We start from the raw sequence: 27617 nt of genomic DNA, 5'->3' as shown, positions 1-27617 counted from the left end.
AATGTGACTTATAGTGAGTACGTAGGCAGAATGACCTTTCATTGTACGATTACGCTAGTGCAGATCAGTCACTACAAGCAGTTAAGTAGCTAATTCCGTCCGAACAGGTCTCGGAAGGCCCACGGAACCGATGACCGCCGTGTCATCCTCGGCCGATAGGCGACACAGGATGCGAATATGGAGGGACATTTCCATAAAATACAGACATCAAAAAAAGTTTTTTACCACCCCTGTTCGCAGGACTCCTGAAGATAGACGTTGACTGTGGATATTGTATCATAGGCACTGTCCCTTTGACTGTTCAGAGATATCACTAAACTCACCTAAAGATGTAAACAACCATCCATGAGCAGCGCCTATTAGACGGAGGGGGTCCGACAGCCGTTCACTTCCAGTCATTCCATCAGGAAAAAGGTACACGGCTCGTGTTGTCTGTAGTTGAACCATGCTTACACGGTCAATACGGCGGCTCAATCGCGTCCCCATTGTTACTTTGTACCAGGACGGGCTCGCAACAAGGGAAGTATCCCGGCGTCTCGGAGTGAACCAAAGCGATGTTCGGACATGGAGGAGATAGGAACTGGCGTTGACATGCCTCGCTCAGGCCGCCCAAAGGCCACTACTGCAGTGGATGACCGCTACCTACGGATTATGGCTCTGAGGAACCCTGACCGCAATGCCACCAAGTTGAACTTTTCGTGCGGCCACAGGACTCAAGCTGCGCGGAATAGGATGCATGATGAACAACATCACTCCCGACGTCCATGGCGAGATCCATCTTTGCAACCGCGTCACCATGCAGCGCGGTACAGATGGGCCCAACAACATGTGGAATGGACCGACCAGGACTGGCATCACGTTCTACTCACCGATGAGTGTCGCATATGCCTTCAACCAGACAATCGTCGGAGACGTGTTTGGAGGCAACCCGGTCAGGCTGAACGCATTAGATACACTGCCCAGCGAGTGCAGCAAGGTGGAGGTTCCCTGATGTTTTGGGGTGGCATTATGTGGGGCCGACGTACGCCGCTGGTGATAATGGAAGGCTCTGTAACGGCTGTACGATAAGTGATTGCCATCCTCCGACCGACAGTGTAACCATATCGGCAACATATTGACGAGGCATTCGTCTTCATGGACGACAGTTCGTGCCCCTATCGTACACTTGAGTATCCAGCATGGTGATAATGGAAGGCTCTGTAACGGCTGTACGATAAGTGATTGCCATCCTCCGACCGACAGTGTAACCATATCGGCAACATATTGACGAGGCATTCGTCTTCATGGACGACAGTTCGTGCCCCTATCGTACACTTGAGTATCCAGCATGTTCTCTAGATATCATATGATGTGTGTATCTAGAAGTATGTGTACTGAGCGATTTGAAGTCGAAAGACGACATAAAAATATACGCGGGTAAGGCTGATTGAAATTCATTGGAAGAATCCTCAGGAAATGAAATCCACCAACAAAGAGAGTAAGCACAAAACAATCGTCCAACCAATACGTCAATACTGCTCGTCAGTCTGGGATCCGTACTACACAGGACTGATAGAGTAAATAGAGCAGATCCAAAGATGAGCAGTACGTTACGTTACAGATTTAGTCAGTGAGCACGGATGCGTCACAGGGACATTCGGGTAACTACAGTGGAATTCGTTGAAAAATAGGCGTTCTGCGACATGGTTTGGTCTTAAACTTCGAGCATGAACGTTCTTGAAAGACTCGGTCAATATATCACCCCTCCCACGTACATATCGCGAAAAGTCCTTGAAGATAAAACTACAGAGATTCCAGTCCAGCAATCGCCGTCCCCGTGAACCACACGTGACTGTAACAAGAGAAGGGGGAAGTGACAGTGGTACAAAAATTACCATTCGCTTCACACCGTAACGTGGACATTTTTACCTACGAAATGAAATGAGGTGTGGCATTATTTGTCGTCGGATCGGCCTGTGGTAGTTCGGTCGCCTGGTACCAGTGTTCCATTTGACGCCAGTCAGGCGGTTTGTGTTTCGTTAAGTACACTATGTGATCAAAAGTATCCGGACACCTGGCTGAAAATGAGTTACAAGTTTTTCGTGCCCTCCATCGGTAATTCTGGAATTGAGTATGATGTTGGTCCACCTTTAGCCTTGATAGCAGCTTCCACTCTTGCAGGCATACGCTCAATCAGATGCTGGAAGGTTTCTTGTGGAATGGTAGTCCATTTTTCGCAGAGTGGTGCACTGAGGAGAGGTATCGATGTCGGCGTTCCAAAACATCCCAAAGATGTTCTATAGGGTTCAGGTCAGCACTCTGTGCAGGCCAGTCCATTAGAGGGATGTTATTCTCGTGTAACCACTCTGCCACAGGCCGCGCATTATGAACAGGTGCTCGATCGTGTTGAATGATGAAGTCGGCATCCTCGCGTTGCTCTTCAACAGTGGGAAGCAAGAAGATGCTTATCATTGTTGGCCTGTGCTGTGATAGTGCCAAGCAAAACAACAAGTGTTGCAAGCCCCCTCCATGAAAAAGACGAACACACCGCGCCACCCTCTCCGAATTTTACTGCTGGCACTACACGCGCTGGCAGATGACGTTCACCGGGCATTCGCCATACCCATACGCTGCCGTCGCATCGCCACATCGTGTACCGTGATTCGTCACTCCAAACAACGTTTTTCCACTGTTCAATGTTTACGCTCCTTGCACCAAACGAGGCGTCGTTTGGCATTTACTGGCGTGATTTGTGGCTTATGAGCAGCCGCTCGACCTTGAAATCCAAGTTTTCTCACCTCCCGCCTAACTTTCATAGTACTTGCAGTGGATCCTGATACAATTTGAAATTCATGTGTGATGGTGTGGATAGATGTCTGCCTATTGCACGTTACGACCCTCTTCAACTGTCAGCGGTCTCTGTCAGTCAACAGACGAAGTCTGTCTGTATGCTTTTGTGATGTACGTGTCCCTTCAAGTTTCCACTTCAATATCAAATCGGAAACAGTGGACCTAGGGATGTTTAGGAGCGTGGAAATCTAGCGTACAGACGTATGACACAAGTAACACCCAATCATTTGACCACTTTCGAAATCCGTGAGTTCCGCGGAGCGCTCCATTCCACTCTCTCACGTTGTCTAATGACTACTGAGGTCGCCGATATGGAGTACGTGGCAGTAGGTGGCAGCACAATACTCCTAATATGAAAGACGCATGTTTTCTGGGGTGTCCGGATACTTTTGGTCACATAGTGTATGAGATGGAATCATGAGGACAACACAGACACTCAGTCACTGGGAGAATAAAGTATTTGGTATGGTAGGGAGCTGGAGGCAGCCATACTTGTCACTTTTTTGTCACCCTTATTTCGATCTTTCGTCTACTTTGGCTCTGTGGGAATATCGCATGACGTCTTTCAGATTCTGTCGATGAGAAACTTCACTGAGTTTAGTTATACCGTACGAGTACCCTGACCGAAAACGCTGCTATAGTACCGGCTGTCACTGGATAAATGAGCAACCAGTTTAGCTATGCTTACAAATCATGAAAAGGAGAATATAACAAGCGGGCATTATTGGGCCGCTGAAGAAATTCCCTATGTGAGACAGGCTGAATATCAGAGTCAGTGGATTGTGAAACATCTGGGATAAACGGCGACTGATCTTTAGTTCACTGAAGAAACCCGTGTGGGTTGCCGAGCTGCTATTCGCTCTCCTAGAGGGAAGTACCACTTAGTATACTTAGACGTATATGGTATCTGTGCAGTTGTGAAGCATCGACTGCACAGCGACCAGCGCAGCGCCGAGAAACGGCATCAAGAAGGCGCTGACCTATCAGTCAGTAGAAAGAGCGGCCAGCGCCACACCTCCAGGAAGACAAGATTTCAGACTTCCCTGTCAACGCTAATTTAACCAGCCGCCCATTTGTGTTCGTACCCAGTTCGGTTGCAGACTTCAAGAGCATCAGCACTGTAAGCTGTGCCGCAGCTCGCGTTGGTGCTGTTTGTAGGTTTCCCCCTCTGTTGGAGGCTACACGGTGTCGTTTAGTTGGCATGGTTGTGGTTGTTTGTCTTCTTCTCTTGTTGACTGACGCCACTCGGTTTCGCAAGCGTTGCCTGTCCGCTAATGGAAGCAGTGGGGGTTATCGACATGTACGTAGTAACTGTTACCCTATCTTTGGGGCGACGTCGTCGTTTCTCCGGGTCGTGTGAGTGGGCCAGTTCGGTAGGGGACTCAGGAGGAACCAGGTCCGCACAGTGCTAGACCACGCTGGGACCGCTGACGACACGCATGGACTGCCGGATGGAAGGGCTGTGGTCACGAGGGTGCACGACCTCGTCGGAAACCGGATCTAGCAAGCTTTGAGTGCATTTCAATCCAAGTAGAGAAACCTCCACCACTGTGATATCTCGCGATTCTCCAGTGACTTGGATTCGTTGTGTTGCTGCTCGTAGTGTGGCCGAGGCGAATAGCAGCGAGTGGAATGCGACCGTTTGGCGTGTCTGCCTTATGACAGTTTTCTTGATTGTAGGCCGGTTGGTGATTCTTCTACATAGGTGGTAGTGGATCATTTCTCGTTACGGGCACTCTAACACAGTATTGTGGGGATGGAGTGCAGACCGCCGGTTCCGGCTTTGGCTTATTGTTCCATGATTGCATTTGGTTTATCGGACGTAAGGTGCAAAAAATGGTTCACATGGCTCTGAGTACTATGGGACTTAACATATTAGGTCATCAGTCTCCTAGAACTTAGAACTGCTTGAACCTAACTAACCTAAGGAGATCACACACATCCATGCCCGAGGCAGGATTCGAACCCGCGACCGTAGCAGGGACGTCAGATAGCTTCAGCAGGATTGTCATTAGTCATTCGTTAGACTTCCACTATCTGAGTTACCGTCTTGTGAAGTGAATGCAACTCGTGGCTGCCCATCTCATCGCTCGCGAAAGTGTTTGTTGCCGGACCTTCTGAGAGGTCGACTCCTGGAGCAGTCTGGATCAGTTGGTTGTTTTTATTATTAACTTTGCTACTGTATTTGATGTTTTACAGCAGGTTTCAATTTTTTATGCCGTTCCTGACGTGTAAGGCCTTCAGCCGTGATTGTGGTCACTGGCCTTAAAATTCTAATTTGGTATTTGTATTTTAGCAGTAAGTCTTAAAACCTTATTACTGCCATTCCTGGCGTCTGTTGCCTTCTGCTGTGTTTGCGATGACTTACCTTAATATTTCAATACTTCTAAGTTGTAAATTGCAGCGAGGTCTTAAACAATTCTTAATTTATTGCCCTTCGTGGTATGTAAGGCCTTCAGCCGTGATTGTGGTCGCTTGCCTTAAAATTCTAATTTGGTATTTGTATCTATGGTCTGATGCCGTCTCCTGTGTTTGTGGCGACTTGCCTTTAATATTTGAATACCTGTAATTTTAAGCTGCAGCGAGTTTTAACAATTCTTAATTTACTGCCATTCCTGGCGTGTAGGGCCTTCTGCCCAGATCACAGTGGCTTTGCTTTTAAACATTATCTGTTGTATTTTTATTTAATGGTGATTTGCTAAATTGTAACTCGCTGAAGACACTATTATTTACACAGTTGTTTATTCCTTCATTAATAACGTATCGTATTTTTTATTTATTGTTGAGTCTGGAATTATTGGTTTAAAATAAATTGTGTGTAGCTGTAAAAGGCAACCAATAGTAAATGATTACGGCCCCGTCCACAATCGTAACAGAATCCTGCCTTCCCTTGACTACCAGGTTTCACACTGTGTAATAGGAAGACAATGTTTAGCCTGCACTCTGTGAGTAGTAATAGTGTGTAAATGTAATTGTATGTAGATGGCACAAGAAGCACATCAAGCCACTTCATTAAGAGGATCTACATTGTGTTCCTTTCATTCTTAGAAATAAAGTATTCTATTATTTTGAAAGAGTCTTTTACAGGTCGTTTTGGATTTCTTCCACTGGCCTTTGCAACTTCTCTCCTTCCTTGTTTGTGTCGGTGCTGATTCCAACAGTAGCAGACCAACAGTATCAACATGATGGGTGTCTGTCTTATTATTCGCTTGTGGTAACGAATATACTGACACCGTTATTCCTCTGGTAGCTTGGATACAGCGTGGAGGGAATATAAGTTGGCCGTCACGTTTGCCTTATTTGACGCCACTGAACCTTATTTTCTGGAGTAAACACAAAGCTGAACTCTACGCGGAAGTTGCGATTTCAAACTTCGCAGTTCTGCAGCGTGTACAACGATGTCGAAGGAGGCGCTTCAGTGTGTCCACAAGACATTGCATCAGCGACTGAGAATGAGTATTGCAGTACACTGTGGTCATTTCGAACACTTGATAACACAAATGCTTTTTATGTAATTCTGATATGTAAGTGTGTATTTGACATTAAACTCATGACAATATATTGCTTAACTACTTTTACACCTCAAATTCACGTCTAAGGAATTCATTCAATTTTTGATGAGGCCCTCCGTTTCTGGACGCTGGCAGGAATAAAAGCAGAATTGTTACCGTAATTAACTGGCGAATCACGCTTAGTTGCCAAAACCTTTGCGTTCCAGTTGGTGCGTCGGTCCATCCACATGTTGTCAAGCGTCATTAGTGTCAGTTTTAAATTAAAATTTGCCCCACCATAGTGTTTTTGTAAGGAGAGTTTCTACAGGGTGATGGCTACTACTCGTGTTCACCGATTTCATCGAAATTTCTAGTTCATATGGGGCTTTGCCAGAGAGGAAAGAAATGGGAGGCCTTGTGTTTAGAAGGAAAACAGCATTTCTGGCTTGGATCGCGTGAGGCATGAGCCACGTATGTTAATCTTGTCTCCAGGCAGCTTTTGGCACGGCGGAAAGCGTACAAAATGGTAGCCCGAAACTCTTGGGGTCGACTCCCATTGGAGGGAAAAATCGTTTCTTCAAATTTTACGTTGATTACACTGCAAGCAAAGCGAAATAACACTCAGTACGTTGTATTTGTTAGTATTTTCATAAAAGTCATGAGAAGGAAAGGAAATTTTGGGATTGCAAATAAATTTCAGAAAGGTAATGACAGGCGTTCGCGAGAACTTTGTATGTAAAATTAGATACTTTTAGTATTTTACAGTTGACGATTTACATGTTCTTGGGTAATATTCATCGTAAGAACAGGGTATGTGATAATTTTCTCAGCATCTTGCACACTTTCAAACGCCGCATTTTACAGCTATATGATATACTGGGAACTATGGATGTAGGACAACGAGGCAGATTGCATGTTTCTAGATTGCCCAAATGCAGGCTGTTAACGAAGCTAGAGCATATGGAATAAGTTCTCAAATATGTGAGTGACTCGAAGATTTCTTAAATAACAGAACCCAGTATGTTGTCCTCGACGGCGAGTGTTCATCAGAGACAAGGGTATCGTCTGCAGTGGCCCAGGGAAATGTGATAGGACCACTATTGTTCTCTTTATACATAAATGATTTGGCGGACAGGATGTGCAGCGATCTGTAGTTGTTTGCTGGTGATTGCGTGGTGTACGGTAAGGTATCTAAGTTGACTTTAGGAAGATACAAGACAGACAAAATTTTTGGTTGGTGTGATGAACAGCAGCTAGGCTTAAATGTGGAAAAATGTGAGTTAATGCGGATGAGTAGAAAGACGAAACCTGTAATGTTCGAATACAGTATTACTACACTACTGGCCATGGAAATTGCTACACCACAAAGATGACGTGCTACAGACGCGAAATTCAACCGACAGGAAGAAGATGCTGTGGTATGCAAATGATTAGCTTTTCATAGCACTCCCACAAAGTTGGCGCCGGTGGCGACACCTACAACGAGCTCTGACATGAGGAAAGTTTCCAACCCATTTCTCATACACAAACAGCAGTTGACCGGCGTTGCCTGGTGAAACGTTGTTGTGATGCCTCGTGTAAGGAGGAGAAATGCGTACCATCACGTTTCCGACTTGATAAAGGTCGGATTGAAGCCTATCGCGATTGCAGGACGTTGCTGCTCGCGTTGGTCTAGATCCAATGACTGTTAGCAGAATATGGAATCGGTGGCTTCAGGAGGGTAATTCGGAACGCTGTGCTGGATCCCAACGCCCTCGTATCACTAGCGGTCGAGATGGCTGGCATCTTATCTGCATGGCTGTAACGGATGGTGCATCCACGTCTCGATCCCTGAGTCAACAGATGAGAACGTTTGCAAGACAACAACCATCTGCACGAAGAGTTGGACGACGACGACGTTTGCAGCAGCATGGACTATCAGCTCGGAGACCATGGCTGCGGTTACCCTTGACGCTGCATCACAGACAGGAGCACCTACGATGGTGTACTCAACGACGAACCTGGGTGCACGAATGGCAAAACGTAATTTTTTCGGATGAATACAGGTTCTGTTTACAGCCTCATGATGGTCGCATCCGTGTTTGGCGACATCGCGGTGAACGCACATTGGAAGCGTGTATTCGTCATCGCCATACTGGCGTATCACTTGGCGTGATGGTATGGGGTGCCACTGGTAACACGTCTCGGTCACCTCGTGTTCGCATTGACTGCACTTTGAACAGTGGACGTTACATTTCAGATGTGTTACGACCCGTGGCTCTACCCTTCATTCGATCCCTGCGATACCCTACATTTCAGCAGGATAATGCACGACCGCATGTTGCAGGTCCTGTACTGGCCTTTCTGGGTACAGAAAATGTTCGACTGCTGCTCTGGCCAGCACATTCTCCAGATCTCTCACCAATTGAAAACGTCTGGTCAATGGTGCCAAAGGTGAATGGGCTTCTGTACCTGTACACGACATCCAAGCTCTGTTTGACACAATGCCCAGGCGTATCAAGGCCGTTATTACGGCCAGAGGTGGTTGTTCTGGGTACTGATTCCTCGGATATATGCACCCAAATTATGCGAAAATGTAATCACATGTCAGTTCTAGTATAATATAGTTGTCCAATGAATACCCATTTATCATCTTCTTGGTGTAACAAGTTTAATGGCCAGTAGTGTAGTATCCTGGTTGCCACAGTCAAGTAGTTTAAATATCTGGGCATAACGTTTCAATGCGATATGAGGCGGAACGAGCATTTGATAACTGTGGTAGGGAAGGCGAATGGCCGATTTCGGTTTATTGGGAGAATTTCATTAACGTTCAGCTATAAACGAGATCGAATACAGGACGCCGGTGCCACCTATTCTTGAGTACTGTTCTAGTGTTTGGGACTCGTACCAGGTCGGATTGGAAGAAGACGTCGAAGCAATTCGGAGACGGGCTACTGGATTTGTTACAGGTAGGTTTGATCAACACGTAAGTGTTACGGAGCTGCTTCACGAACTGAAATAGCAATCCCTGGAGGGAAGACGACGTTCTTTTCGAGAAACACTAATGAGAAAATTTAGAGACACGGCGTTTGATGCTGACTGCCAAACGATTCTGTTGCCACCAACTTACATTTTGTGTAAGCACCACGAAGAAGATACGAGAATTTGGAACAGGAAAGGAAATGACAATTAGTGTACAGGGTACCCTCCGCCACGCCCCGCACGGTGGTTTACGGAGTGTCTACGTGAGTGTAGATGTACGTGTCTGTCTTTAAAATTAAAAAAAAAGAGTTAACTTGGTCTACACTGTACGCCTAGGCTTCCGCGGCCACTGTCATAGTCAATACAATTCTTCTGTGTCTTTGACCGTATTGTCAGTGTGTAAAACGTCTGATGTTTCGGCCTCTATCTGTCTTCTTTCGGATATCGCTTCTGTGCGATTGCGAAATTCTTCCCCTTAGCCATAAATTGTTTGGCGGAGCGCATAAGAGGTGGTTGGCGATGCCAACCACTGGACGACGATACTATCACTCCACCTTGTGACTTTTAGAAAAGTTAATCTGTCGACATTCTCCCAGTCATCCATATCCAGATTTACAGTCACGAAGAGGTGCAGTTCACAAAGCTCTCTGTTACTTGTGACTAGAGTGACACGTATGTGGTGGATCCTTCCCCTCAACAAAGCTCTGCTGGCTTATATACAGATATTCTCCGTCTTGTTCGATTTTATGTAGGACGTGTGCCGTAAAATGCCTGCGCTTACATTTAACTAACCTGTATGGGCAGTAAGTCTAAGGGACTATCAGGCAGTCTGAAACGCTGCAACTAAGAGAAGGTCAACCGCTGAACGATGTTGCCTTCTTGAAGAGATGCAGGGACACCAACGTAGTGCCGAAAATTTTGTTGGCTGTCGTCCCTTCCAGCCACATCTTCAGCTATGGAGCCACACAGATTCCGGCTAAAGGGATGAATTTCGCAGTCGCACCGAAAAGAGTTCCGAAAGAAGACTGCGAATGGCCACTTGCAATAGTGGCCGAAACGTGGGAAGTCTTGCAAGTTGGCAACCCGGTCTCCCAGAACGATTTAAGTGATTGGTTTACTTTCATGTAACGTTCTCCCTCATCGCACAACCTGCCAGCGAACCACTTGTAATGCAATCACTTCGGCAAAAAATTTCTTGCGCTGTGAACCTGTATTCAACGTTATATCGGTTTGTTTGCAAAGTACGTATGGTAGACGTTGAAAATCAAAAAAAATAATTTACGCTTAGAGACTCCAAACCTTGACCGTCTATAATCCTTTCGCTGCGTCAACCATTGCCATGTGCTTTGCCTGACCCGTCCAAAAATGCTATGTTTTCCAGACGCTTGGCCACCTGGAGCTCCCTCTCCTGCTGTTTCCATTTCTGCCTCTGTTGATCCATCGTGCACAGGGGATATCAGCTGGTCAAGTTGTAAGTAGGCTGTTTAGCTTTTTCTGTTGGTAACGCCACGTAGTGCTCTGTATGAAAATCATTGACTGTGCTGTGTGCAGTCTGTGGCTGGTTGAACTCATTGTTGGAATATTCGCTATTGTAATGTTGGACAGTTGGATGTGAACAGCGCGTAACGTTGGGCAGTTGGAGGTCAGCCGCCAGCAGTGGTGGATGTGGACAGAGAGATGCCAGAGTTTTGAGAGGATATTACTATAAGCGAACGATCTGGACGTGTGTCCGCCAGAAAAAAATTTGTAAAGATTGAGGTCATATATATGATCACTTCTGAACGTTATTAAGGTAAATACACTGATTGTTCTCTATCACAATCTTTCATTTGCTAACTATGCCTATCAGTAGTGTGTGCCTTCAGTAGTTCGAATCTTTTATTTAGCTGCGAGCATTGGCGCTCGCTGTACTGCGGTAGTTCGAGTAACGAAGATTGTTGTAAGTGATTCACGAAAGGTATGGGTTATTATTGTTAGTCAGGGCCATTCTTTTGTAGGGATTATTGAAAGTCAGATTGAGTTACGCTAAAAATATTGTGTGTCAGTTTAGTGATGATCAGAATAAGTCTGAGTAAGTTCAGTTTTTTCAGCTATTTGAAAATCAAATAACGTAAGAGCCTTTCCAGCACTGTCATTCATAATTTTTTTTTATGGGGACGTTTCAAAGTAATTACCAATGGCCGGCGGTGGTGGCCGAGCGGTTCTAGGCGCTACAATCTGGAACCGCGCGACACCTACGGTCGGAGGTTCGCATCCTGCCTCGGGCACGGATGTGTGTGATGTCCTCAGGTTAGTTAGGTTTAAGTAGTTCTAAGTTCTAGGGAACTGATGACAACAGCAGTTAAGTTCCATAGTGCTCAGAGCTATTTGAACCATTTTTGAATTATCAATGAAATTCGGCAACAGCCGCGTAATTATTTTGACTTCGAATTTAGGCGTTCCACTATGCCCTCTTGAGGCACCCTATGCATCTCTCAAAAGTAAATGATATTCTCATAAGTGCCATATATTTCTGGATGTCTGGCAGTCAAGTCTTCGACTGAAGCACTTGGAAAACGGTTTTGAATTCACGACATCCTGGAATACATTCGACTGTATGACAATATCGTTTATTTTTGAGAGACGCGTATGGGGCCTGAAGATAGCATTGTGGAATGCCGAAACTGATAGTAAAAATAAACTGAAATAACATCTCAATTACACGGCTGTTGGCGAATTTCATTGATAATTTCGATTTCTGGCGAAACCCTGCATTTATCAAAATTCTATAAGAAACGTGTGCTGATGAGCAGTCAGCTGCACCAATGTGGAGCGCCCCGTCAGCGTGACGAGATAATTCCGTGTAACAACACCAGCTTCCGCATGAGACGGTAACAGATTTCATGCTCAAAGCATATAAATCTTAAGTAATGTATTTTCCCTGAAATAACTAACCGAATTTTGAAAAGTCAAATGCCGCTGTTTTAGGCTTTTTCAGTATTGCGATATTACAAGCAGAAATTGCGTTGTTCCACCTAAAAAAGCGAATCTGAAACCGGTATGTCTCTGATTAATATAGCTGTGCGAAGTGACTATACGTCATATAGTAAGAACTTTTTCGCACTGAAATCGTGTCAACAGAGTTATGATATCGTAAACAGTTATGGAAAAATCTAAGGTGAACAGCTTAGTCGAAACAATACGTACAGTATGTTTAGTAAATTCGTGGTAGGTATTATGGTACGTACAGAAGGTACAAGATATCGACTTACAAGCTGCAACGCTGTCGCGGATAAGACATTGACCCGAATATAGATTAAAGTTCCTTTACTTTACGTCTATGGTCACAAACTATTAGTCAACACATGATCGGTTTCGGTCTATAATGACAATCTTCAGACCTGTTTTATAAAAACTGGTGCTGATTTTGCGTTTAACATTTGACGATGCCACTATGGCTGCAGTGCATTTGGACATTGTTTTCAAAAAACAGATCTGAAGATGGTCATTATAGATCCAAACCGGTAATTTGTTGACAAAGTTTGTGACCATAGATGCAAAGCAAAGGAAATTTATTCGATATCGACTTCGTTTTTCCTCAGCCCAACAGAAGGAACCTTTGTCCTTCGTGCAATGCCCATAAAGTATTCGTTTACTATGAATTCTGGACTGAGATACACAATTAGAGACATGAGTGCACCTTAAGCGTCGCGTTTATCAAAGATTTCTGAAGGAGTCTGCCAAACGTTGGTTCATCGACAAAAATGAAGACTGGATACTGCAAGGCGCAATGGTCCGAAGCACCGCTGAAGGCTTTGCAGCGACTGGGAAAAAAAAAGACGTGTGCAGCTCCTGGATTGATCCTCACAGTCGCGTGACTAAATGGCTCTGAGCACTATGGGACTTAACATCTGTGGTCAACAGTCCCCCAGAACTTAGAACTACTTAAACCTAACTAACCTAAGGACATCACACACATCCATGCCCGAGGCAGGATTCGAACCTGCGACCGTAGCAGTCGCACGGTTCCGGACTGAGCGCCTAGAACCGCAAGACCACCGCAGTCGCGTGACTCTTATCGTTCTGAAAAAGTATGGTCTTACACCAAAAAGAAGTCGCAAGGAGAAATCTTCAATTTGAAACAAATGTCAAGGCGGATTCGACGCATTTAGGGGTCTCTTCCACGTGAATACACGGAAAATTCAGCGTCAGGCATATCTCGGAGAAGCTAAGCAATTATCGTCACTATGGGTGACTGTACTTTTTGTTAACTGTAATTGCAGAAGCATGTGCATCATATCTGAGACTAAAACCTCTGATAACAAAATCAAAACAATTTGGAATATTATTACAAGGGAGACAGGGCAACCAAGGGTACAGGATGACGGCATTACCGTCAAAGGGAATGGAAACTAGACAAACAACAAGCCGGAAGCCGAAAACATTTTCAATAATCATTTTTTAAATGTTCTAGAGAAAATAGGATCAAAATGTTCACTAGAAGAAGCAAGGCAGTTCATGGAAGAGGCCTTACCAACACAATTTGATACAATTGAAGTTCCACCCACCTCTCCTTCTGAAATTAGGAAGATAATAAACTCTCTCAAGAATAAAAGTTCACATAGAATTGATGGCATTTCCAGCAGGATAATAAAAGCTTGTTCCCAAGAGATAAGTGGGATTATTAGCCACATACCTAATAACTCTCTGAAGCAGGGTATTTTCCCACATAGACTGAAGTATGCCATTGTTAAACCACTGCATAAAAAAGGGGATACATCTGATGTCAACAACTACCGCCCAGTCTCTCTTCTGACTGCCATATCTAAAATTCTTGAAAAAGTAATGTACTGTTGAGTAGCTTCACACCTTTGTTAAAATAAAGTTTTAACAAAATGTCAGTTGGGTTTCCAGAAAGGTTTTTCAACGGAAAATCCTATATATACTTTCAGTAATGAAATATTAAATGCTCTGAGTAACCAGAAGTCACCCATTGGGATTTTTTGTGATCTCTCAAAGGCTAATGATTGTGTATATCATGGAATACTTCTAGATAAGCTCAAGTACTGTGGTATGAATGGGACAGTGCTCAAATGGCTTAAATCATACCTAAGTGGAAGAGTGCAGAAAGTTGAAATAAGCAGTTCACATAATATGCAAAAAACTGATGATTTCTCAAACTGTGGAACTATCAAGAGTGGGGTGCCGCAAGGTTCGGTCTTGGGACCTCTGCTGTTCTTAATATATATTAATGACTTGCTATTCTATATTCACGAAGATGCAAAGCTGGCACTTTTGCCGATGGTACAAGTATAGCTATCACACCCAACAGACAAGAATTAACTGGTGAAATTGTAAACGATATTTTTCAGAAAATCATTAAGCCTTTCTCTGCAAATGGGCTCTCATTAAACTTTGACAAAACACAGTATATCCAGTTCCACACAGTAAATGGAATGACACCATTAATAAATATAGACTTCGATCGTAAATCGGTAGCTAAGGTAGAATATTCAAAATTTCTAAGTGTATGCACAAAAAAACACGCTGAAGATCTGCTGAAACATTTGAGTTCAGCTACTTATGACATAAGTGTCATTGCAAATATTGGTGATATACATCTCAGTAAATTATTTTACCACGCCTATTTTCATTCTCTGCTTTCGTATGGCATCATATTCTGGGGTAACTTATCATTGAGTAAAAGGGTGTTCATTGCACAAAAGCGTGTAATCAGAATAATTGCTGGAGCTCATCCAAGATCATCCTGCAGACACTTATTTAAAGAGCTAGAGATCTTAACTGTAGCCTCATCTACTATATTAGCAGGTCCTTTGCCTCTCCATTTTCTGCGATCCATTGCTTCCTTCTTAAGGCTGCTGTATGTTGTACCGTCCATCATGTCATCCTGTATCTGGAATCTCCTCCTTCCTCGCTTCTTGTTCCCTTCTAAATAACCTTCTAAAACTGTTTTTATCAGTCCGTCATTCCTTCTTAATATACGCCCAATCCAATTTCTTTTTCTTCTCTTTATTACATCTAGTAACTGTATTTTCTCTCCCACTCTTCTCAGTACCTCTTCATTTTTTACTCTGTCCATCCAACTTATTCTTTCCATCCTCCGCCATGTCCATATCTCAAAAGCCTCCAGCCTTTCTCTGTCTTTTTTCCTCATAGTCCATGTTTCAGCGCCATGTAGAAGAACACTCCATACAAGACATTTTATGAGTCTCTTTCTGAGTTCTGTGTCCAGACCGCTGCAGAAAATTCTCCTTTCCTTATAAAACGCATCTTTTGCCATTGCTATCCTTGTTTTAATTTCTGTGGTGCACTTCCAGTCGGTGTCTATCCTGCTTCCAAGACAAAATTTTGCACCTGTTCTAGTATTTCTCCGTTCAGCATAATTTTTATTTCCTTATTTCCTCCCAGTGTCAATACTTTTGTTTTATTTGTGTTAATTTTCATTCCATGTTCTTTTTTCCCGTTAGTTGCAATGGTGTCCACCAAATCCCGTAATTCTTTTTCCCCTGTGGCTAGAAGGACCATGTCATCAGCAAACCTCAAACACCCTAGCCTCAAAATATATATATTCTCTTATAAAATTTGCTATTAACAATACGAACGAATTCAAAAGTAATAGCAGTGCACATGGCTACAACACTAGGAGAAAGGATGATCTTCCGGCGGGGTCAGGAATTTTCTCTGCCTCGTGATGACTGGGTGTTGTGTGACGTCCTTAGGTTAGTTGGGTTTAAGTAGTTCTAAGTTCTAGGGGACTGATGACCATAGATGTTAAGTCCCATAGTGCTCAGAGCCATTTGAAAGGATGATCTTCACTACTCAAGGTTAAATCTAACTTTGGCTCAGAAGGGGGTAAATTATGCTGCCACAAAAGTCTTTGGTCACTTACCTAATAGCATCAGAAGTCTGACAGATAGCCATATAGCATTTAAAAGGAAATTAAAAGAATTTCTTAATGGCAACTTCTTCTACTCATTAGATGAATTTTTGTATAGTAAGTGGGTAATTTACCCAACCCCGACAAAAAAATAAAATAAAATAAAAAATAAAAAGTTAAAAATATTAAGTGTCATGTAACATTTTGTGTAATGTAATATCGTGTATAAATACATTTTATTAACTTGGCACGTTCCACATCATTACGAAGTGTCGTATTCGTGCTCTTTGGAACAAGTACTAATCTAATCTAATCTAATCTTGTACATATACGAAGTATGTATATGCTTTAGTTTGTTGTCAAATAAATTTATCTACTGAATAACCCGACCAGTATCTTACTTAAGAGACTATGTAGATGCATGGCAACAGTTTTCCTTTTCGTTTTGTCTGTGAGTGAGATAACAATAATGAAAACCAAGCTGTACAATACGTAACACCTTGTATGCGCAGTTTTGTTGCTGTTAAAGTACAGTTGATGTTTCCCTCGCGTTCTACACGGCGAAAATGAGATATTGTAGCCCATGTGTGCGCACAATACCTGAACAAACTCGTTGTATCTCTGGTATCTGACACGAATTCAAAAGCACACGGGAGTACATGCGCGGCTGGTGATTCTTTATAAAGCAGAGCAAAAGTGAGTGACGTGTGGCTTTAATAAGTGGGAGAGAAATGGGAGTCTCCGGCCCACATCGGTTCCGCCATCAGTGATGTTATTAACATCAGCGTTGATACCGTATCGGCCTCCAATTTGGTGGCGCATCAGGTAATACATCACAAGGGCGGAGCGGCCATCAGCAGCGCTGTATAGCTATATAAATAAATTACAGGTCGCGACCTGCAATGGGTGGAGAGGGGAGGGGAGCGGAGGGGGAGGGAAGGGCTTACTAATTCCGCCAGCGCTAACGCGATTCCGGCGGCTAAAATGCGCGTCCCCACATGTGATGGCGTAAAAACTGCGACCCGTCACACGAAACCGGAGGAGCTCGCGTTGCTGGATAGCGCCGGAATACGTCCACGGTACTCTACTGTTTCAGTGCCCTTAAAATTTTTAACATTTTTCTTCTACACTAAACAGAATTACATGTAATGGGAAGTGATTAAAAATGAAAAGCAGTAAGAACGAGTGTATTAGACGACCCTAGTAAGCTTATACCTCAACGGAAAAGAGAGAAATATTGAAAATGTCATACGAGAGGGATATGCGCATATACAGGTTGATCCATTGATAGTGACAGGGCCAAATATGTCATGAAACAAGCATGAAACGAAAAAACTACAAAGAACGAAACTCGTGTAGCTTGAAGAGGGAAACCAGATGGCGCGCTATGGTTGGCCCGCTAGATCGCGCTGCCATAGGTCAAACGTATATCAACTGCGTTTTTTTAAATAGGAAACCCCATTTTTTATTACATATTCGTGTAGTACGTAAATAAATATGAATGTTTTAGTTGGACCACTTTATTCACTTTGTGATAGATGGCGCTGTAGTAGTCAAACGTATACGTACTTGGTATCACGTAACATTGCGCCAGTGCGGACGGTATTTGCTTCGTGATACATTACCCGTGTTAAAATGGACCGTTTACCAATGGCGGAAAAGGTCGATATCGTGTTGATGTATGGCAATTGTGATCAAAATGCACAACGGGCGTATGCTATGTATGCTGCTCGGTATCCTGGACGACATCATCCAAGTGTCCGGACCGTACGCCCGATAGATACGTTATTTAAGAATCAGGAAGAGTCGGCCAGGGTGGCCGAGCGGTTCTAGGCGCTACAGTCTGGAACCGCGAGACCGCTACGGTCGCAGGTTCGAATCCTGCCGCGGGCATGGATGTGTGTGATGTCCTTAGGTTAGTTAGGTTTAAGTAGTTCTAAGTTCTAGGGGACTGATGACCTTAGAAGTTGAGTCCCATAGTGCTCAGAGCTATTTGAACCATTTGAAACAGGAACTGTTCAGCCACATGCGAAACGTCAACCACGACCTTGCAACAAATGATGATGCCCAAGTATGTGTTTTAGCTGCTGTCACGGCTAATCCGTACATCAGTGGCAGACAAATTGCGCGAGAATCGGGAATCTCAAAAACGTCGATGTTGAGAAACCTGCATAAACGTTGATTGCACCCGTGCCGTATTTCTATGCACCAGGAATTGCATGGCGACGTGGTGTACAGTTCTGCCACTGGGCACAAGAGAAATTACGGGACGATGACAGGTTTTTTGCGCACGTTCTATTTAGCGACGAAGCGTCATTCACCAACAGCGGTAACGTGAATCGGCATAATATGCAGTATTGGGCAACGGAAAATCCACGATGGCTGCTACAAGTGGAACACCGGCGATCTTGGCGGGTTAATGTATGGTGCGGCATTGTGGGAAGAAGAATAATTGGCCCCCATTTTATCGATAGCAATCTAAATGGTGCAATGTTCTACTGATGTTACTACAAGATGTTTCATTGCATGACAGAATGGCGATGTACTTCCAACATGATGGATGTCCGGCACATAGCTCGTTTGCGGTTGAAGCGGTATTGAATAGCATATTTCATGACAGGTGAATTGGTCGTCGAAACACCGGTTACAATTGAACACAGTGTGTCGCGCATCTAAAACTAGGCTTGACTGTGTAATTCATATGAACGGATTATCTGCTGAACAAGGTTTCAAAAGACAGGCTGGCGTGATGTGAAATAACACCCTGTAATTAAGCTAGCTGAGATACAATGTCAAAAGCGTACAGTTTAATTTTACATTAAAATGAAACAGAAAGAAACACACTTCCAGAAGAAGGATGGCTGTAATGATATTATTTAAGCCAGCCGGTGTGACCGAGCGATTCTAGGCGCTTCAGTCTGGAACCGCGCGGCCGCTACGGTCGCAGGTTCGAATACTGCCTCGGCCATGGATGTGTGTGATGTCCTTAGGTTAGTTAGATTTAAGTAGTTCTAACAAGGGAACCTCCCCATCGCACCCCCCTCAGATTTAGTTATAAGTTGGCACAGTGGATAGGCCTTGAAAAACTGAACACAGATCAATCGAGAAAACAGGAAGAAGTTGTGTGGAACTATGAAAAAATAAGCAAAATATAGAAACTGAGAAGTCCATGTGGAAGATAGGCAATATCAAGGACAACGTTAGCTGAAGAGCGCCGTGGTCTCGTGGTTAGAGTGAGCAACTACGGATGGAAAGGTCCTTGGTTCGAGTCCTGCCTCGAGTGAAACTTTTACTTTCTTTATTTTCGCAAAGTTATGATCTGTCCGTTCGTTCATTGACGTCTCTGTTCACTGTAATAAGTTTAGTGTCTGTGTTTTGCGACCGCACCGCAAACCCGTGCGATTAGTAGACGAAAGGACGTGCCTCTCCAACTGGAACCGAAAACATTTGATCGCAAGGTCATAGGTCAACCGATTCCTCCATAGGAAAACACGTCTGATATATTCTATACGACACTGGTGACGGCATGCGCGTCACATGACAGGAATATGTTGTCGACCCACCTAACTTGTACACTTGGCGAATGAGTAAAAAGATTTAGGTTTTCTTGTGGATGTGATAATCACTCCCAAAAAAGTGATGAAAACATAAGAGTTTGTCACATAAACTGCAACAAATGAATGCAACACTTTCACAGTCGCACAGTTTTCCCTGTGCTCTGTCAAAACATATGTTTTTAACGTTTTCAAATTTTTCCGTGTGTAGACCGTCAAATCCTGCATATGTCCAAGGAAATCTGAACATGTCCTGGAACTTTGGAGAGCGAAGTTGATTATGTTTGAGTGCCTGAACTTTCATGATTGTCTGAAAATAAAAAATTAAAACTTTTCCCTCGAGGGAAGACTTGAACCAAGGACCTCACGTTCCGCAGCTGCTCACGCTAACCACCGGACCGCGGCGCCCTTGAGCTTCTATTATCATTAAAGTTGCTCATACATGGACTACTCAGTTTGTATTTTTTAGCTTATTTTTTCATAGTTCCACACAACTTCTTCCTGTTGTCTCGATTGATCTGTGTTCAGTTTTTCAAGGCCTATCCACTGTCCCAACTTATAACTAAATCTGAGGGGGGTGCGATGGGGAGGTTCCCTTGTAAGTTCTAAGTGACAGATGACCTAGGATGTTAAGTCCCATAGTGCTCAGAGCCATTTGAAACATTTGATGTTATTTAAATCACTGTGCTGGGCGATACCAATAAATGAAGGCTATATTGCAATTTCTGAATAAACAATTTATATTTTACAGCAGATGTTACGCATCCATTTTTAACACAATATTTCTCATTCTCCAATCATAGGAGAGAGAAAATTTACACATAAGGTGAAAAAAAAGTGGGAGGGGAAAAAGTGTACCATTCGTTCTGCATTCCAGCTTGTCAACGACTGTTTGCGGCTTCTCTTTGAAGGCCTAGAAACTGGTCGCGCGTGCCACGTCTTGCAGTAAAAACCCACTCATATCAAGGTTTAGAAATTAAAGCCACTTCTGAATACCTTACAGACACAAGAGATAACAAAGCCCTCCAGACTCTAATATTTGTAATGTGCCCTAAGGGGCAGAGAGCTATTGTGATCGCTGGCCCACAGATCGTAGGAAAGATGAAGGAGACAGCATAGTACGTGAAGCTAAAGATGGAAAATGAAGAAATACTAGACGAACTCTGACTCTCTGTGGTCGCTTACCACATCGTGCAAACTGCATGGCTCTGGAGTTGTTTCAGTTTGGAAATCCTCCCGTGCCTGACATTATTCTACGTCGACAGGCAACTGTCAGCACCCATGTGGACCATTTCTTTACAGTGAATACAAAAAGGGAACCTCTAAACGTTTGATTCATATGTAATGACACGGCGCGGGTTATAACTGCTCGAGGTTTTCTTTTTTTTTTTTTTTTTTTTTTTTTAAGTCGAACGCGATGGCACTTTGAACTTGTTTCCGATCTGTACGTCGAGGCCTCTGAAGAAGACGTGTGTCACTCTGTCCTCCGCTTCCTCTCTTAGCACGTTGTTTCTTGCGTGATCTGACCTCAAGATATCTGCGAGGCACGTAAATCTGTGAAACATTTCAAGGTCTTCCTCTTTCTTCTGTCTCGGGGTAGACAATTTATCACTACAGGAACTTACGCCTCTCTTGTCTGAACACCTCTCTGTTAATCCCATGGCCAGCTCATGAAATTTATCTGCGTTTTTAACGTATTTAACGATTCTACGTAAGTACATCCAAAAACTTTAAGTATGAGAAAATTGCAGCAAAGTCCGGAACGTGTTTCGAAACGGTTTTAATATTTTCTTGCCCCTCCCCCCCCCCCCCAAAAAAAAAAAAACAGGAATAAAAGTAGCTGCTGGGAAAGCGCGCCCTGTGATTGGATATGAGATGATGATACTGATCTCAGCTTCCCTAGGCCCCTCAGAGGTAGCCTGAAACACTGAATCTCCATTTGAAACTATCCGTTGTCTCAGTGCCTTTTCAAACTTCCCCTCTGAGCTCATCTTTTTAAGCGGTAAGCTTATGCACCTTCTCTTGCAGAGCTCTACAAGGATCTTAACTATTACCTATAGCCCCACGCATTAGTTGCGAGCGTATAATAGCCATTTCGGTACGCTCGATATCTCGCACAAAAGTGTTAAATCCAGCCTAGTCGTCAAATGTGCTGTATCTAGGAACTCTGCTTTATCGGATCGCTAGACAACATTCAAACAAATCGTATTAATGAGTTTTATTACTAATAGTAAATAAATATACTTCACTTTGAGAAATACACACATGTGTCGTAAGTGAAGGGCGACATGCAAAACAAACAAGCTTCATCAGTATATACAACTCGTAAGTTAAGCGAAGTAATAGACGCTCCTATTCAGGTCGCAAGTCTTGAAGCTTCCGTTCGATGGGCCGCGACCAATTGGGCGCGGCGGTTATGTCCTTTTCGTATAGGGGCCGCTGTTGTCCTCCTGGAGAGGGGTGGGTCTGCGAGCAATTGGCTGACGTCTTGGAGAACCCCCCTCTGCTCTATCACTCCCGACTGGAATTCCGGCGCTTGGCTTTACGCCGTAACAAAAAGATGAGATGAACTATATTTTCAGTTTTTGATCTTACAGCGAATACAATAGAGATATCTAGAAACTACCAATAAAACAGTACTCAAAAACTCCCTTGAATATTTATAGTTCACAACTATACAAAGGAGTCAAATTGATGTGACCACCGCTAATGTTCGACGGCCACGTGATCTAACTACCCACAGACCGCAGATGGCAGCACTAGCACTCGGGACTATACAGGGTGGTCCATTGATGGTGACCGGGCCAAATATCTCACGAAATTAGGGCTGTAATAGTCACAAACATATGGCTCACAATTTTAGACGAACAGTTGGTAACAGGTAGGTTTTTTAAATTAAAATACAGAACGTTTGAACATTTTATTTCGGTTGTTCCAATGTGATACATGTACCTTTGTGAGCTTATCATTTCTGAGAACGCATGCTGTTACAGCGTGATTACCTGTAAATACCACATTAATGCAATTAATGCTCAAAATGATGTCCGTCAACCTCAATGCATTTGGCAATACGTGTAACGACATTCCTCTCAACAGCGAGTAGTTCGCCTTCCGTAATGTTCGCACATGCATTGACAATGCGCTGACGCGTGTTGTCAGGCGTTGTCGGTGGATCACGATAGCAAATATCCTTCAACTTTCCCCACAGAAAGAAATCCGGGGACGTCAGGTCCGGTGAACGAGCGGGCCATGGTATGGTGCTTCGACGACCAATCCACCTGTCATGAAATCTGCTGTTCAATACGCTTCAACCGCAAGTGAGCTATGTGCCGGACATCCATCATATTGGAAGTACATCGCCATTCTGTCATGCAGTGAAACATCTTGTGGTAACATCAGTAGAACATTACGTAGGAAATCAGCGTACATGGCACCATTTAGATTGCCATTGATAAAATGGGGGCCAAATATCCTCCCTCCCACAATGCTGCATCTTACATTAACCCGCCAAGATCGCTGATGTTCCACTTGTCGCATTATCGTGGATTTTCCGATGCCCAGTACTGCATATTATGCCGGTTTACGTTACCACTGTTGGTGAATGACGCTTCGTCGCTAAATAGAACGCGTGCAAAAAATCTGTCATCATCCCGTAATTGTGCCCAGTGGCAGAACTGTACACGACGTTCAAAGTCGTCGCCATGCAATTCCTGGTGCATATAAATATGGTACGGGTGCAATCGATGTGGATGTAGCATTCTCAACAGCGACGTTTTTGTTATTCCCGATTCTCGCGCAATTTGTCTGCTACTGATGTGCGGATTAGCCGTGACAGCAGCTAAAACACCTACTTGGGCACCATCATTTGTTGCAGGTCGTGGTTGACGTTTCACATCTGGTTGAACACTTCCTGTTTCCTTAAATAACGTAACTATCCTGCGAACTGTCCGGACACTTGTATGATGTCGTCCAGGATACCGAGCAGCACATGCCCGTTGGGCACTTTGATCACAATAGCCATACACCAACACGATATCGACCTTTTCCGCAATTGGACCATTTTAACAGGGGTAATGTATCATGTAGCACTGGCGGAATGTTACGTGATACCACGTACTTATACGTTTGTGACTATTACAGCGCCATCTATCATAAAGCGAAAAAAGTGGTCCAACTAAAACATTCATAGTTCTTTACGTACTACACAAATATGTAATAATAATGGGGGTTCCTATTTAAAAACCGCAGTTGATCTCCGTTTGAACTATGGCAGTGCCATCTAGAGGGCCAACCATAGCGCCATCTGGTTTCCCCCTTCAAGCTAGACGAGTTTCGTTCTTTGTAGTTTCTTCGTTTGGTGCTTATTTCGCGAGATATTTGGCCCAGTCACTATCAATGGACCACCCTTCATTAAGCGTGTCTGGGGAAAGTGAAGAACAGTGCAGTCAAGGAGTAATTTATCTGACGTTCAGTACGCTGTGATCACTGGTCTTAGGGAAACTGTAGAACAATTCCCGAATCGGCAAATTTTGTAAGCTGTTCGCTTGCGTCATGATTAAAGGAAACCGTGGATGGCAAAATGGTGCTGTCAGACCGGTGCCGAGGTGCAACCCAACCCACAGGTGGTGAACGACGGGTGCAGAGATGTGAACGGGGGAATAAACACACATCTGTTGAGCAACTGACTTCCCAGATCAATCAGGGAGCTACCAAAAGTTTTTCGTCAACGTCCGTTCAGCAAACGTTGCTGCGAATGTGCCTCCGCCACAGGCGACTAGTGCATTCACCCATGCTGACTGCTGTTCATCAGTCACGAAGGCTGGAATTTACACGCCAGTACCGCAACAGGATGTTCACTGAGTGCAGACAGGTGGCGATCACGGATGAATCACGTTTTACGAGGGGCGTTTGAAAAGTCCGTGCAAAAATAAAAACTACTTACGTGTTTGTGGTGAACCTTTTCCATTTTTCGACAGAGTCTCCTTTTAGACATACACTTTGTCCAACGCTGTTCTAATTTGTTCATCCCTTCCGAATAATAGGAATTGTCCAAGTCTGCAAATAGCTGTTAGTTGCTGCAACTACGTCATCGTTTGAATAAAATCTTTGTCCCACCAGCCATTTCTTCAAATTGGGGAACAAATAGTAGTCCGAGGGAGCCAAGTCTGTAGAATAGGGGGATGTGAAACTAGTTGGAATCCTATTTCAATTAACTATGCGATCATAACTGCTGAGGTGTGTGCTGGTGCATTGTCGTGATGGAAAAGGACGTTTTTGCGGTCCAATCGCCGGCGTTTTCCTTGGGCTCCGTTTTCAAACTGTCGAATAACGATGAATAATATGCACTTGTAATAGTTTTACCCTTTTCCAGATAGTCGATAAAGATTACCCTTGCGAATCCCAAAAGATAGTCGCAATAACCTTTCCGGCCGAAGGAATGGTCTTCGCCTTTTTTGCTGCAAATTCTCCCTTGGTAACCCATTGTTTAGATTTTTCTTTGGTCTCAGGAGTGTAGTAATGTATCCATGTTTCATCCACAGTGACTAAATGACGCTTAAAGTCCTGCGGATTCTTCCTGAACAGCTGCAAACCATCCTTGCAACACTTCATACGATTCCGTTTTTGGTCAAGCGTGAGCAATCGTGGAACCCATCTTGCGGATAGCTTTCTCATGTCCAAATGTTTGTGCAAAATATTAGGTACCCGTTCATCCGAGATGACCACAGCACTAGCAATCTCTCGCACCTGAACTCTTCTGTCATCCATCACCATATCATGGATTTTATCATTGATTTCTGGAGTCGTAACCTCCAAAGGCCGTCCAGAACGTTCAGCATCACTTGTGCCCATATGGCCACTCCGAAAATTTTGAAACCACTTATAAACTGTTCTAATCGAAGGTGCAGAGTCACTGTAATGTTTATAATCTTTAGTCTCCTGAGGCGTTTTGCCTTTCATAAAGTACTGTTTAATCACCACACGAAATTCTTTTTCGTCCATTTTTGACAATCACTCGACTTCCATGATTGACATGAATGCCAAACACAAAGAAATAGACCAATATGGCTGAAACTTGGTGTGCGTTCTTTCCAAAGATGCTACTAACTAAACATGACCTCGATACCCTCCGGTGGTGCCATCTATCTGACTTTGCACCTTCTTTTCAAACGCCCCTCGTATGGACCACTGGACAGCTGGCCGCAGGCGTGTACGGCGTGAAACGTCTGAAAGCAGACACCTTTCAACAATAGTCGGAAACGTCCATGTCAGAGAAGTGAGTCTTGTGGTGTGGCAAACGTTTTCGTCATTCTAGAAGGTACAATGGATCAACACAAGAATGCATCTATCCTTGCTGATCATGTCCACCGCTATATGTAGTTGTTTTTACTAAGCACGGTGGCATCTACCAGAAGGACAATGCCACGTGTCACACAATTCCAAATTTACGTTCTTGCTTCGAAGAGCACCACGATGTGTTTACAGAACTTTCCTGGCCACCAGACTGCCTGTATAAATACCCATCCGAGAAAATGTGGAAACTCCACAAAAGGTCAGTTCGCACCACAGATGCTCAACGGAGAAACCTACCGCAGGTGGGCATGGCACTGGAGTGTGCATGGCTCCACGTCCCTGACGGTGCCTTCCAGAAGCTGCCTTCTTGCTCGTCTTGAAGACGTTTGAGCAGCAAAAAGTGGTTACTCGGGCTTTCGACAGGTATCACATTAATATTTCCCAAATGAACAAACAGGAGGAATATACGACAGCCAACCAGTTGCAAGAAATGGTGGTTTTCAAATAACCTTGATCACGGTTTCGACAGATCTAAACACTCCTTCTGCAGAAGGACAGACAAATTTCGCATTAGCAATTCACTCAGTAAAATCTGTCTCCACATGACATTTATCGGCAACATTCTCTGTGTCCATAAAATTAAGGCCCCTAGAATCAAAGGATTGTGAAAGATTGCAGGGCACTTTCACATCTGATTCGGTGTAGCCAAACGCATCCTGGTGTGCCGCCCTGACCAGCAAAAGCAGAAGGGTAAAGTATTCACTGCTAAGGCATAGGACTCCAATATATGCCTCTCAGCATCCTGTTCTTTGGAACCATATTTTTCTTTCTGGAATAGTAGAGTACAGATGCTTGATTGTGGGGCAGTTTTTGTGCCATACCCCGGATCCACTTGTATGAAGTGAGATAGAGCGATTAGTGTTCTGGTTAGTGTCGTATGTCGATCCCCAGATGATCACTTTGTACACCATAGACTCCATATTAGTGAAAGTGTTTGTCAAGTGTAAATGTTTGTGCGACGTTTCTTTAGTCATTTTTTTCTTGTGATGTTAAGAATGACTAAATCTAATGTCATTTAGAACAAAACTGCTCCCTGTGCAAAGCCTTCTAGATACAAGGCCTACGCACAGCGGCCATATTGGCAGGTGACGTCACAAACTGTTGGCCATCTTATCTGTAGTCGGCAGTCCTGTTGGCGTGTATGTTATGTTGAAAGTGTGTGCCACGTGAAAGTGATACATATATTTCATACAATATTTGCCTACAGTTCTTCGAAGTATGGGATACAAGTGTTGCGTTCGCTTTTGCCAAGGAAATTATAAATCCCAAAAAGGCATGAAAGCGCACATGTTTCGATTTCCCAAATGTGTGAAGTTGAGAAATCGCTGGATTGCAGCTATTGCCAGACAGTAATTTGTGTCTACGCATCATTCAAGCGTAAGTAAATGACAAAAAATTTATAGCGTGTTATTTGTTTCCATTGCACCACATTTGCCAATGTTTTTAAAAGCAGTTATGTATCATGTACCAGAATAATTCTGGACCATTGCTGCGAGGTTAATACGGAGCAACTATTGTCACACAGAATAGTTATATTAATTAGTGTGGCTCGAA

Source organism: Schistocerca nitens, chromosome 5 (genome assembly GCF_023898315.1).
Source record: "Schistocerca nitens isolate TAMUIC-IGC-003100 chromosome 5, iqSchNite1.1, whole genome shotgun sequence".
NCBI lineage: Eukaryota > Metazoa > Arthropoda > Insecta > Orthoptera > Acrididae > Schistocerca > Schistocerca nitens.
Note: the sequence above shows the minus strand (reverse complement) of the source record.